Consider the following 12,585-nt stretch of genomic DNA (forward strand, 5'->3'; position numbering starts at 1 on the left):
AAAACTTTCAAATTGTTAACGTCTAATAAGATTTGGTGTGATCAATCTATTCTCAAGAAATGTAATGTTTTCCTTCTTCTGCATTTATTGTATTTTTCTCATGTTTGGTATTCTGCTGCTAATTTATGTCTTAACTTGTTGGACAAAAAATTTCAGGTTATCAAATTATTTGTACCTGATCTATATATTAATTTTTGGCACTGTTATTCAATTGATTGTTTTTTGCATTTTTTTTTTATTATCAACATCCTTTGCATTCAGATCTTCCCGGACTATGCCATCCTGTCCGTAGCACTGTGTGTATTTAATTCTAACAGTTTTGGCTTTTTTTATCACAAGGCTCAATACTAAACAGTATTATAGAAGTTTTAATCCAGCTGTGATCAGATTATGAAAATATCTTCCTAATCTCGTATTTAAATCGGTGGAACTATCGAAATTTAAACTTGTTGCAAATGCTTTTCTGTTCAACAAGTTGTCATAAGTAATTTTAAGTTTATATATGTGTTTTCTGTTTTTATTTTGTTGTTGATCTTAGTATATTTCAAAATTTATTTTTATCATTTCTCTTATAATTTATTCATTGGCTCTCTAATTTATTTCCTATCCGTACTGGGCTGCTTTCCATGCTGGAGCCCTTGAGACTTAAAGTCTCATTTTGTAGTTTGTATATGAGTGATCTGTTTTAGTACTATTATTGGCATTGATATATATTATATATATTTTTTTCTATTTCTACTAATGTATAGTTCGTTCGTTAGTTCTCTATCTCGTTTCTGCACTGGGCTGCTTTTCTTGTGGGTGCCCCTAGGCTTGTAGCATCTTGTTTTTCCAACTAGGGTTTTATCAAAACTAGTTACATACACACACACACGCACACACATATATACATGTGTGTATATATATATATATATATATATATATATATATATATATATATATATATATGTATATATATATATATATGTTTATATCTGTATGTATGCATTTGTATGTGTATATATATATATATATATATATATGTATATATATATATATATATATATATATATATATATATATATATATATATATATATATATATATATACAAGGAAAATAAAAATTGCCATTGATCTAAATGTCGAGGAGTTGAAACCAAAATGAATAAAATTATGTTCGAGATTGTAGATTTAGCTTCGTAATTCTATTAATGTTCGAGTTTTACTTCTGATTGTGGTTGGTGCTAATTGTGATAACTGAAATTCGATCCCTTTTCCCGCCTTCCCTTCTTGCACATTCTTTTAAATTTTTTCTTAAATTTTTAGAAGGCTCCTCTAACCGTATATCATTATTTACATCGGTCGGGTTTTTAACGCGATTAATTCCATTAAATTCGTCAGTAATAGTAATTAGATTAATAAGAAAAAAAATTATGTAACCGTTCAAATTCATAAGTTTAATGCAATTCAGGTACTGTTAAATGTCATGACAAATCAGTCTGTCCAAATCTAAAATGGGGAAATTTAATGTCAAATTTAGTTTTGTTGTCATTATGACTCTCCGTAGGGCGGTAGTACCGTCAGTACACCTTAAATTATGCACTGTAGGCAATACTTATGCTTTATACAACTTTCCATCGGCTCCCAGCTGTACTTAACTTTATATTCTTTTGCTTTACCTTTATTCTGCTTCCTTACTTCCATTTTGATGACCAAATTCTAAGTTTTATTTCATAGTGTAACGCTAGGGTTTTGATGTAGATGCACTTAGGCGCTGAATGGCCTCACAGGCCCCATTGCCGGCTATTTAGCATGTAATCAAATATGAATTTTTGTTAAAGGTTTTCTCTGTGAAATTAGACAAATGTACGTATATTAGTTTTGATGATTTTTATCAAAACCATTGTAATAAAGCAAAAAGGTAAATTGAAAGTCGTTTGAAAAAAAAATGTCTAGGGAAAATAGGTAACGTAAGGTAATGAAGATTAATAGGCTTGGGTTTTATTTCCAAGGGTAAGGCCATTACGGAGCCATCACCCAACGTGAGATAATCCCTGACAGCTCTGCGTGAAGGCTCTTTGCATATTACATCCCTTCGTTATGAACCTTAATGCACTGTTGAAACCAGTGTTGTTATCACTGCTGGCTGACGATGGCAGTTCTCTCCCGAAAGGTGATGTTTGAGTATTATTATTATTATTATTATTATTATTATTATTATTATTATTATTACTGTCTATACTATAACCCTTGTTGGAAAAGCAGGATGCTATAAGTCCAACGTCTCCAACAAGGAAAAATAGCCCACTGAGGAAAGAAAATAAGGAAATAAATTAACTACATGAAAAGTAATGAAAAATGAAAATGAAATATTTTAAGAAGAGTAACAGCATTAAAACAGATCTTTCATATATAAACTATAAAAAGAGACTCATGTCATTCTGTTCAACATAAAAGCATTTGCTGCAAGTTTGAACTTTTGAAGTTCAGTCGATTCAACTACACGATTAGGAAGATCATTCCACAACTTGGTCATAGCTGGAATAAAACTTATTGATTACTGTGTATTATTAAGCCTCATGCTGGAGAAGGCAAGATTATTAAAATTAACTGCATACCTAAAATTACGAACAGGATGGTACTGCTCGGAAAGATCTGAATGTAAAGGAGTGTCAGAATTACGAAAAATCTTATGCAACATACATAACGATCTAATTGAACGACGGTGCCAGAGATTAATATGTAGATCAGGAATAAGAAATTTAATAGGCCTCAAGTTCCTGTCCAACAAAGTAAGATGAGAATCAGCAGCTGAAGACCAGCCTGGAGAACAATACTCGAAACAAGATAGAATGAATGAATTAAAACATCTCTTCAGAAAAGATTGATCACCGAAAATCTTGCACGACTTTCCCAATAAGCTAAGGTTTTTGTGAAATTGAAGGAGAGAGACCTAATGTGTTTCTCAAAAGTCAATTTACTGTCGAGAATCACACCTAATATTTTAAAAGAGTCATACAGAGTTAAAGAAACATTATTAATGCTGAGATCTGGGGGGATGAGGAGCCACTGTTTTCGACCTATTACAATCATACTTTGAGTTTTGATAGGATAACGTTCGACGGGACCCATATGTCGGCGATTAATGCAAATGCTCTATGAGTTCGAGAAACCCGAACACTTACTGATAAAGTGGCGTAATAAGCACCAGGATTGTAGGAGACTAATCTCGGAAAAACATGAGCTCTTAATCTCGTGTGATCATATATCTAACCAAGTTTTCTATGCCAACGTAAAGGTGAAATTTTGTCAGATAACCAATAAACTCACGTAGGATATTTTGTTTTATGGTCTTAGTGCTTGGCTAAGGTAAGTCATGTCCACTAAATTAGTTTACTGGGTATTTTTTTATAATCTAAATGTAAACAAACGCTCTTTATTTCAGCAGCATACGCCATAATGCGATTCGAAGGGTCCGCTCATTGGACTCGCTAGGTTTGAGAAAAGTTTCAACAGTGGTAACGTGACTTTAATATGTGTGCGCATCATCTAACGTAAATAGCTGATGCTAATTCTAAATACAGACCAGGCTCAGTGTTCCTTATAATTATTAATTGAGAATCCAGCACTGAAACAATATTGGTCCTATGAAAGTGATGAGTAGATCCGAAGTTCTTAATTATACGGTCAAAAATATTGAAGTATTAAAACACTAACTCCTTAAATATTACTGTTATTATTATATCCCTTTTCAAATTACCTATGTTTGGCATTCGACGTCATACTTAGTTTTTCTATCCTTTTTCTTCCAGAAACTGGTTGTCATTGTGACAGCGTTTTCGTGGCTGTTACTGGACCATGCCTCCTTTCGAATATTCATCGCTCATGGAAAAGGTAAGGGTCAAATTTTTTATTTCAGGTTGAGATAAAGTACGATCTGTCAAGGATCCAAGTTTGATTAGTGGTCATCATATTGTAATCAATTTTATTTTGTTGCCGTTGATCTTAGATTGAATTACATTATTGATTTTTTTAAATGGATTTCGTGATTGGTACAGATACATGTAAAGGTTCTTAAAATTGAATATTATTCATATACATATTTGTAGCACAAACACACCTCCGAAATTTAAAAGTGAACAAATGAAACCGAAAGAGTGGTTTTATATAGTTTTTTTTTTTGGCAATGAGAGATTGAGTTTAATTGCAATTGATTCAACTTTTTATTTTAAAGGTTAGTATTATCTGTAGTGAAACGACAAATTTTTAACTGTGGAACATGTCCCTGGATGCAGTTTTGGTTGTACTATATATAAAAATTTTGTATAGATACCCTTTTTCGGTAGGGTGATAGTGCTGTCGTTGCACCTCTCGCGGTGCATTGTAGGCTTTACTTAATGATATTTGCAGTGGTCTGTCGCCCCCCTAGCTGTTGTATTTGATTTATATCCTGCTACATTATCTCTGTTAGGACCTGATTCCCTTGTTTCCTCTTCCCGTCCAACGTATTCCAGCTTTTACTTCATGGTGCGATTATTTTGTTTTCCCCTCATTTTTAAAATCTCGGAAGTGAACTTTCCTCATTGTTACAAAGTGTTTATGTGTGTGGGGAAATATTATTGTTTATCATTGCATAAAACATTTTTCCACGACATCACCTTCATCTTCCTACACCACGGTGTCACACGAGCTCGTCATTAATATCTTTTATTAATATCTTACTGTCATAAATTACTCTGTACTAAGTGCTTATTATTAATTGCTTATTATTAATTTCTTTCTCTAATAAACTTGCATACAAATTAGCCTAAACTTATGACTTAGATTTAAGTCAACTCTACATAGTTTTATTTAGTGTAAGATTTATTTTCTTATCAACCAAACTTATATCCATGCCCACCTTAGCAATACTATTTGTTATTTTAAAGCTGCTGTTCAAATTCATCCTTACATTTTCATCAAATCCCTAATCTTTTGCTCTTGTTTTAAACCTTGATGACCTTACCACTTTTCTTTTTGTCTTATACTGTATGTATTGGTGTGAGCATGTACCTATGTATGTTATTGAAGAGTGTACCTCAAATTATTAGATTCTTGAAAATAAAATATGTAATTAATAACATTTATGTACGGAAGGATAATGGTACAATAAGTGTAGATTACCTTAATGACAAATAGAAAAAGTTACTTTTTACTATTTCAATACTGCTTGGTTATGCGGCATTGTGTTGCCAATCGTCATTTTACTAACGAAAATGCAAAGACAAATAAAGATTTACTGTATGAGTAACGCTACTACAACATTAGTACCGCCATTGTGATCTTCAGTAACTGCTGTAATTGCAACTCTGTAAGAGATGTCTATTGGTATTTGAATTTATCTATAAACTTTAAATCTTGTTTCACTTGCTATATAATGATTTTAACGAGAAAGCAAGACGGTAGTTATCCATGAAGTTATTCACAGTGGGAATAGCAAAGGATAAAACCCGAATGCAAAAGCTTCCATAACAATGAAACCATTGACTGCTGGCGATCGGAGGTTTACCACTCTGCGTTATTGGTTACAGCAGTCGCACAACCAACAATAGAGCATAAGTTACATCACATTCTCAGGGTAAGCAAAGTGATGTCACATTTTGCTAAGACGAGTTTCTTCTGTTGACCATAACAGGGAACTTTTAGTACTAGTAATCAAACCTTGATGGATAGCTGTCATGAAGAGGAAAATTATGGGTCACAAGCCTCATCTCAAAATAATCGATGGAAATAGAAAGACTGTCAATTTTAGAGCAACGCCGGAAAAAAAAAACGTTACCTTGAATTTGCAATCCCCTGGTTTTTCATTCTGGGGCCTCCAGCCATTATACCACCGTGACACGGGATGCTTATGGCGAGAAAGCTATCTTTGGTAAATAACAACAACAATAATAATAACAGAACTATACTTCCAACTTCAGGTTGTTAGAACATAGACTCACATTTTACTCCTAATGATGCCTGAGATTATTATATACAGACTAATTGAAATCTTAGTGTAAATGAATAAGTATTTTAAAATCCCTCACTCAGTGAAGGAGTCCGAAATTGTACAACCCATGAATTCAACTTTTGACTTTTCCATATACCATTTAAAAATCAGAAAAATTAATTAAAACAAATTCGTCACCTAATCAATTATTGGGCAATAAAACGAGTCAAAGGATGCAATAGAATTTAGCTATGTCAGTCCTTCGCTTAATTAACTTTTAAATCTAGCAGCGAAGAGAGAAAAGAGAGAGAGAGAGAAAGCAAGGGAGGAAAGGTAGTGGCCACATCTGAAAGTTGCCATTGTTGTTCGCAAATAATTAAAATTATGTCATTACTGTTCATTTGGGGAGAATGATTCATTCTCGTGTCATGGTGGTGTAATGGAATGGATGATGAGAGATTTTTTATTTGAAATTTTATTGATTAAAGCATGAAAATAGTGATAAATCAATGGTAAGAGAAAGTGAGATATATTCATCGTAACAAGCGAAGTGATAATCTTTGAGAGAGAGAGAGAGAGAGAGAGAGAGAGAGAGAGAGAGAGAGAGAGAGAGAGAGAGAGAGAGAGAGAGAGAGAGAGAGAGAATGGTTATAATGAAGGAATTTCCTTGGTTGTTGACAATGCTGAATTTTTTAAATAGTAAAGGATTAGAGTTAGTAATAGTAAAGATGATAATAATATTGCCTTAATTTTATGAAATTTTATAAAATTGAAATCAAGAACGGAAAAGTCTGGGTTCTTGGTTCTTGCACAACTTTGACGAACTTTATCTTAAATATATTACAGCTATGGCAAACTATACGAGAAGGAATTACCAACGCTCTCCCCAGATTATATAAACGTCTAAAAAGTCTAGATTCTTTGTTCTTGCACAACTCTGACGAACTTTATCTTAAATATATTGCAGCTTTGGGAAACTAGGAATTACCAACGCTCTTCCCGGATTATATAAAAGTTTAATTTTCGATAAAAGATAAACATTTTCAACTGAAATTATCACCTTTTCCAAAAGAAAATGATAACGTAAGACGGATGAATAAATTTTTCCCCAAATTTTAGAAAAATAATTGTGAGATCCGATGTTGAAAGTCATAAAGATATTTCTTGCGGTTTTTTCATCTGACAATATGAAAAGACATCTTTAACCTTTCACTGAAATTGAAGCAGGAGAAAAGGGAGAAATGGAAAGTGCATAAATGATGTAGCCTACTGCTAAAGTACTCAGCATTCCTCATTCACAAAGATGTACAAGATAGGGACATTAAACTCATAAACTAAGTCTCTCTCTCTCTCTCTCTCTCTCTCTCTCTCTCTCTCTCTCTCTCTCTCTCTATATATATATATATATATATATATATGTGTGTGTATATATATATATATATATATATATATATATATATATATATATATATTTATATATATATATATATAACTTACAGAGATGACGTTTCCAATAAATCAAATGACTTCGCTGTTTTTTCATTAGTGATTTTGTATAAAAAGTGCGACGTAACTATCCCAAATCATTCATCAAAGATAGAATCGTGGAGGCGATCTTAGAAAGAAGAGCATTCGTTGTAACCAATGTCACTCGTTGCCTTAATCTTAGATAAACAAAATATTGGGAATGCAAACCTGATCACGGATATCCTCGGCTGAACAGAGAGAGAGAGAGAGAGAGAGAGAGAGAGAGAGAGAGAGAGAGAGAGAGAGAGAGAGAGAGAAATTCGGTGGATTGGAAATCAAAGTTATAGTGTTGATATTTCAGTGTGGGCAGCCAAGAGGTCGACACCAACTTTAATGAAAGGTTGCGATGAACTTTGTGGACCACTGAATTGAAAACTGTGTTGACGGAGGTACATGTTTTCGTATTTGGAAGGAGGTTTTTACATTCATATACACTGCATTATTTACTTTTGTTTCCCGAAGTCATAAAATCTTTTTAAAGCAGCTTTTATGTTGAAGTTATCATATTTTATTAATTTGGTTTCTTGTGCAATTTTGAATTGTTTCTCGTAATAATTTTTCACTGATCAAATGCAGTTTCAGAAAGAGAATTATCTTGCTGATGTACCAGGAAAACTTGCTTTTTAAGAGTTTAGTTCTTGGATTTGGTTCTGTCAACCACTGGATGCTGATGAGTAAAGCTGAAGTTTCTGGTACATCAGATTTTATTCCCATGGCCACTTTTAGAGTTGTTTTTGCTGAATAGGCTTGCGAACGGGTATTGGGGGAATTTCGAATATTGTTGTTGAGGTAGGTAATGAATAACTACATTTCGTATTCCAAAGTGATGGAAAGGACAAAGTGTAACTGGTTTCACTGCTAATATTGATGTAAATGATGGCTCACTTCGATTGCTTTGGTTTCATATTGTGAGAGAGGGTAGAGAAGACAAGATTTCATGTTGTGCAATAACGCTTGTTTAGTAAAGTCCGAGAGAATTTAGTTTCGTTTTAGGAAATTGTGAAAAATAAATTCGGAACCTCGAAACGATAAGCTGTCGTTTGAACTGAAATAATTCAGTTGAATATTTTATTCACTCTGTAACTAGGTATTGCTAACAGTGCACCTGACACGCATGGAACCTGTTGGTATTACTTAGAGGTCTTGCAGCATCCCGTCGGCCTCTAGTAGCACTCACTCTTTAGTAATATACGATACCTCTATTCCCGCTATTTTTCTTGCTGTCCAACCACTTAACTTTTATGCTTCTGGGTAACCGCTTGGTTTTTCGGTTGCGCTTGGATGCTGAATGGCCTCACAAGCCCCAACACTGAGTTGTATACTCCCAAATCGTAAATCCGTTCTAAAATTAGGTTTTTATGAAAGGAGTAATAGATCTACAACTCGATGTTTACCAATGTAACCGAAACAGTACACTGTATATCTCGCTCCAATGAAGACATCAGTTTCCCTATGCAGATCGGCGAAGGTTATTACTATTAAGGAATAACCATTTGTAATTGCAGACGATACAGTTTTGGTTCATATTAGGAAAATGGTGACTGGTTCATTCTTAAGATTGAAGGATATTTGGCTTCCATGGAATTATAAAGAAAATATGCTATAATATAAAATTCATTTTTTATGAAAATCTAACAAAAGAGAAGATATCTGATTATTTAGTACTAATTCATATTCAGCCTTATATTTCACGAGCATCTCTTTAAGAGGATGTTGAGAAAGCATTGAACAACGCTTGCTTTAATCACGGGACCTGTTGTTGGATCCTCAATTAGAATGTTAATCTCGCATGTTCAATTCAAGTTATGCACCCTGTGTCCAACTAAATGCTCTAATTTTTCAATTCCATGCACAGTCAGTAATTATTTGATTAAGAGAAAGATAATTCAATTCAATGTTCGATAACACCCCATAAAAAAATCCTTTTTAACCCGTCCTGACTTAAATTTTTTATCTTGTTTATTTTTTCCTGGGAATAATGATTAATTGCAACAAAATTATGCAAGTTCGTTTTGTTACAACATTACCACATTTAGCCAATAAAACGGGAATATCTATTTCTAAAGCTTAATTGCGAAAGATGGGAATACAGAGAAAACCGAAGAGAAGAAAATGCTTGCAGATCGTGTTATGTGTTTACTGCTGCTTGTTTGCTGACTTTTATAAATATAAATATATTTTCATGTTCATTCTGTCATGTTGTACTCGTATACAATGCAAAGGTCGAATCCTTCGTCCTTTGACCCAGTTATGTTATTCATATAGTTGTATTAATTCTAAATGTTCTTCAGCATCTCTCCCGTCAAGATGTTTACTTATTGAAGTTATCAGGAAGGCCTTAATGATAATAATAATAATAATAATAATAATAATAATAATAATATTAGTTATTATGATTATTATTATTATTATTATTATTATTATTATCATTATTTTTATTATTATTATGCACCGAAAAATTACGTCTCGGCAAATATAGGAGACCTGAAGAGTTCTTGTGTACCATTTTTAGCTTATTGCTATAATACACTATTCCTTATGGCAATTGACAAGGGCAGAATAAGGATTTGTTTATAGTATAAGTAATTGCATTGTTAAACTAATATACACTAGTAGGGTATTTGACTCCTGATTATTACTATCATTATTTTTATGATCATCATCATTGTAATAAAACTGAGAAAATGAAAAGAAGCGTAAAACCAGGACTGTCACAAAAACATCATTTATAACTTTTTTTTTTTTTTTTTTTTTTTTTTTATTACACAATTTGAATCAAATGAAAACAAACATCGCTGACGACGCACCTCCCTTTAAACCGTCCGGAAGCTTCATGTTTTGTTTGCTGTCTTCCTTGCGTGATTCCGATTTAATAATCTTGCGAGTTCTCACTGTCCCGGAGACATTCATTAAGGCAGAGGTTTTGTTAGTTTTGTTGTATTCTCTTGGGAAGAAGGACGGTCTGTGGTTTTTGTCTTCTCTAAATGTTGCACACTTATCACAGGCAGCATACTCTGATAGTCTTTACAGGCAGCATACTCTGATAGTCTTTAGCAAAATGAGAACTTTTGAAATTGTTTCGGGATGACCATTTGAATAGACATTAATACTTCTGATACGACACACTCGTGAACACGCACACTGGCAAGTTATATATACAGTAATATAATATAGAACAAACGTCAACCTAGTGTACAGTGTATATATATATATATATATATATATATATATATATATATATATATATATATATATATATATATATATATGGGTCTGTTTATGGTCTTCCTATTCTAGTTCACACCCACACACTTTCTTCGTTCCCCAATCCATCGTCTTCTCTTCCTTCCCCTGCTTCGTTTGCAATATCTAAGGACCTTACTAAAGCTTTAGAACATAAGCTATTCACAACTCAGGGAGCTAGGAAAAGAGTAATGATGGAAATAACACTAAGAGACAGAAAAAGAGCAACATGGAAACGAGAGCAAACTAAAGTAGAGGACATTCAAGTAAAAGAAATGGACATGGGTAGGACATACAGTTTTATGAGAAAGCCAAATAGTAGATGGATATCAAAAATAACAGAATGGGTGTACATATATATATATATATATATATATATATATATATATATATATATATATATGTGTATATATATGTATATATATATGTGTGTGTGTATATATATATGTATATATATATATATATATATATATATATATATATATATATATATTATATTATATATTTCTTTCCTCTCACGCTCAGGTTACCTCTGAGATACCCTCTGAAACCACAACGGGTTGTAGTTAAGAAAGGGAAGGGGTGGGAAAGGTTGAATTTGTGTCCATTCGTGTCCGTGTCTTTACATAGCTTAATAGTTAGACGTCATTTATGACAGCTTGGGCACACTAGTCTATATATATATATATATATATATATATATATATATATATATATATATATATATATATATATATATATATATATCACTAACACTCATGATTTTAATCGATGTAAATATCAACCACAATGGTATTTAGTACCAAATTTTACCTTGGGAATATATATCCACTGGAATTCATTTATGGTAATAACTCCTGGCTGGGCAGAGATTCGAACTCGTGCCACTCAGCCGAAACCATGTCTGCAAGGACTCTACCAACTGAGCTATCAGAGAAATATAAGGTTATTACAAGTCACCGTACATATTACCGTCGAATTCAGGATTCTGTTCTTAGACTTGAAATGAACCCATCTCCACCATGATAGCTGAATTGTGAGTTTGCAACACTAAAAAAATTTAATTGTCGACAGATTAGAATCTACCCCAATTAAATCTTTTCGACTCGCCAATTAATGCATATTAATTGATAATTTAACTGAATAGCCAATTGTAATTAAAGTGAGTTAAAGGAAAAGTATCATCTTTTATGACAATCCACTAAGATTTAGGTAATATTTAGAAGTTTCTTTATGATGTTTCGGGTTTTATTGCTGTAGCATTATTCACCTACATTATTACTTGAAATAGATTCTGTTCTGTAAAAGCAGGATGAAATTACGGTTGCTTGAGGTATAATTGGATATCACCTGTTTTTCAACTTTCACTTATCAGTCTCGAGATTAATATCCTCCTGGAAGTTAATTCTTTCAAGTTCATGATTGAAAAAAAAAAAAAAAAAAACCATTCCATTCAGTTGTGGGGATCCATTGGCGCTGAAGAGTCGTGTCCTTCTCAAGAAAATCTTTTCTTTCTAAACTGGATTCAAATTCAGAAAAAAAAAGAAATCCATTGCATTCAGTTGTAGGGATCCATTGGCGCTGAAGAGTCGTGTCCTTCTCAAGAAAAACTTTTCGGTGCTATTATAGTATGCTATCTACCGCCGATTTTGCTATCTACCACCCCTCTCTGAAATTTTGGAATTGGTTTATTATTTTGTTTATGAGACCCCAATTAACACTATTTTACAATTAACTGGGAAATCACCTAATACTGTCACTGATTGGTTTAATATGTGTCTGGAAGTGTGTAGTGTGGTGGTTTCAATTGGAAAGTTCTGAGAAAAGGCGAAGATGTATTTCCAGCTTTCTTGAATGATGTAAG

The 12,585-nt window shown here is 32.8% G+C and overlaps 1 long non-coding RNA gene across 1 annotated transcript in view; it reads left to right on the forward strand.

Annotated features, from left to right (window-relative positions):
- The first annotated feature begins 3,790 nt into the window (after positions 1–3,790).
- LOC137619234 (uncharacterized) overlaps positions 3,791–12,585 on the forward strand; it is a 134,583-nt gene continuing 125,788 nt past the window's right edge. Inside the window, exon 1 of the long non-coding RNA XR_011039866.1 lies at positions 3,791–3,874. This is a non-coding gene — a long non-coding RNA (uncharacterized lncRNA). The remainder of the gene's footprint in view (positions 3,875–12,585) is intronic.

Source organism: Palaemon carinicauda, chromosome 25 (assembly GCF_036898095.1).
Source record: "Palaemon carinicauda isolate YSFRI2023 chromosome 25, ASM3689809v2, whole genome shotgun sequence".
NCBI lineage: Eukaryota > Metazoa > Arthropoda > Malacostraca > Decapoda > Palaemonidae > Palaemon > Palaemon carinicauda.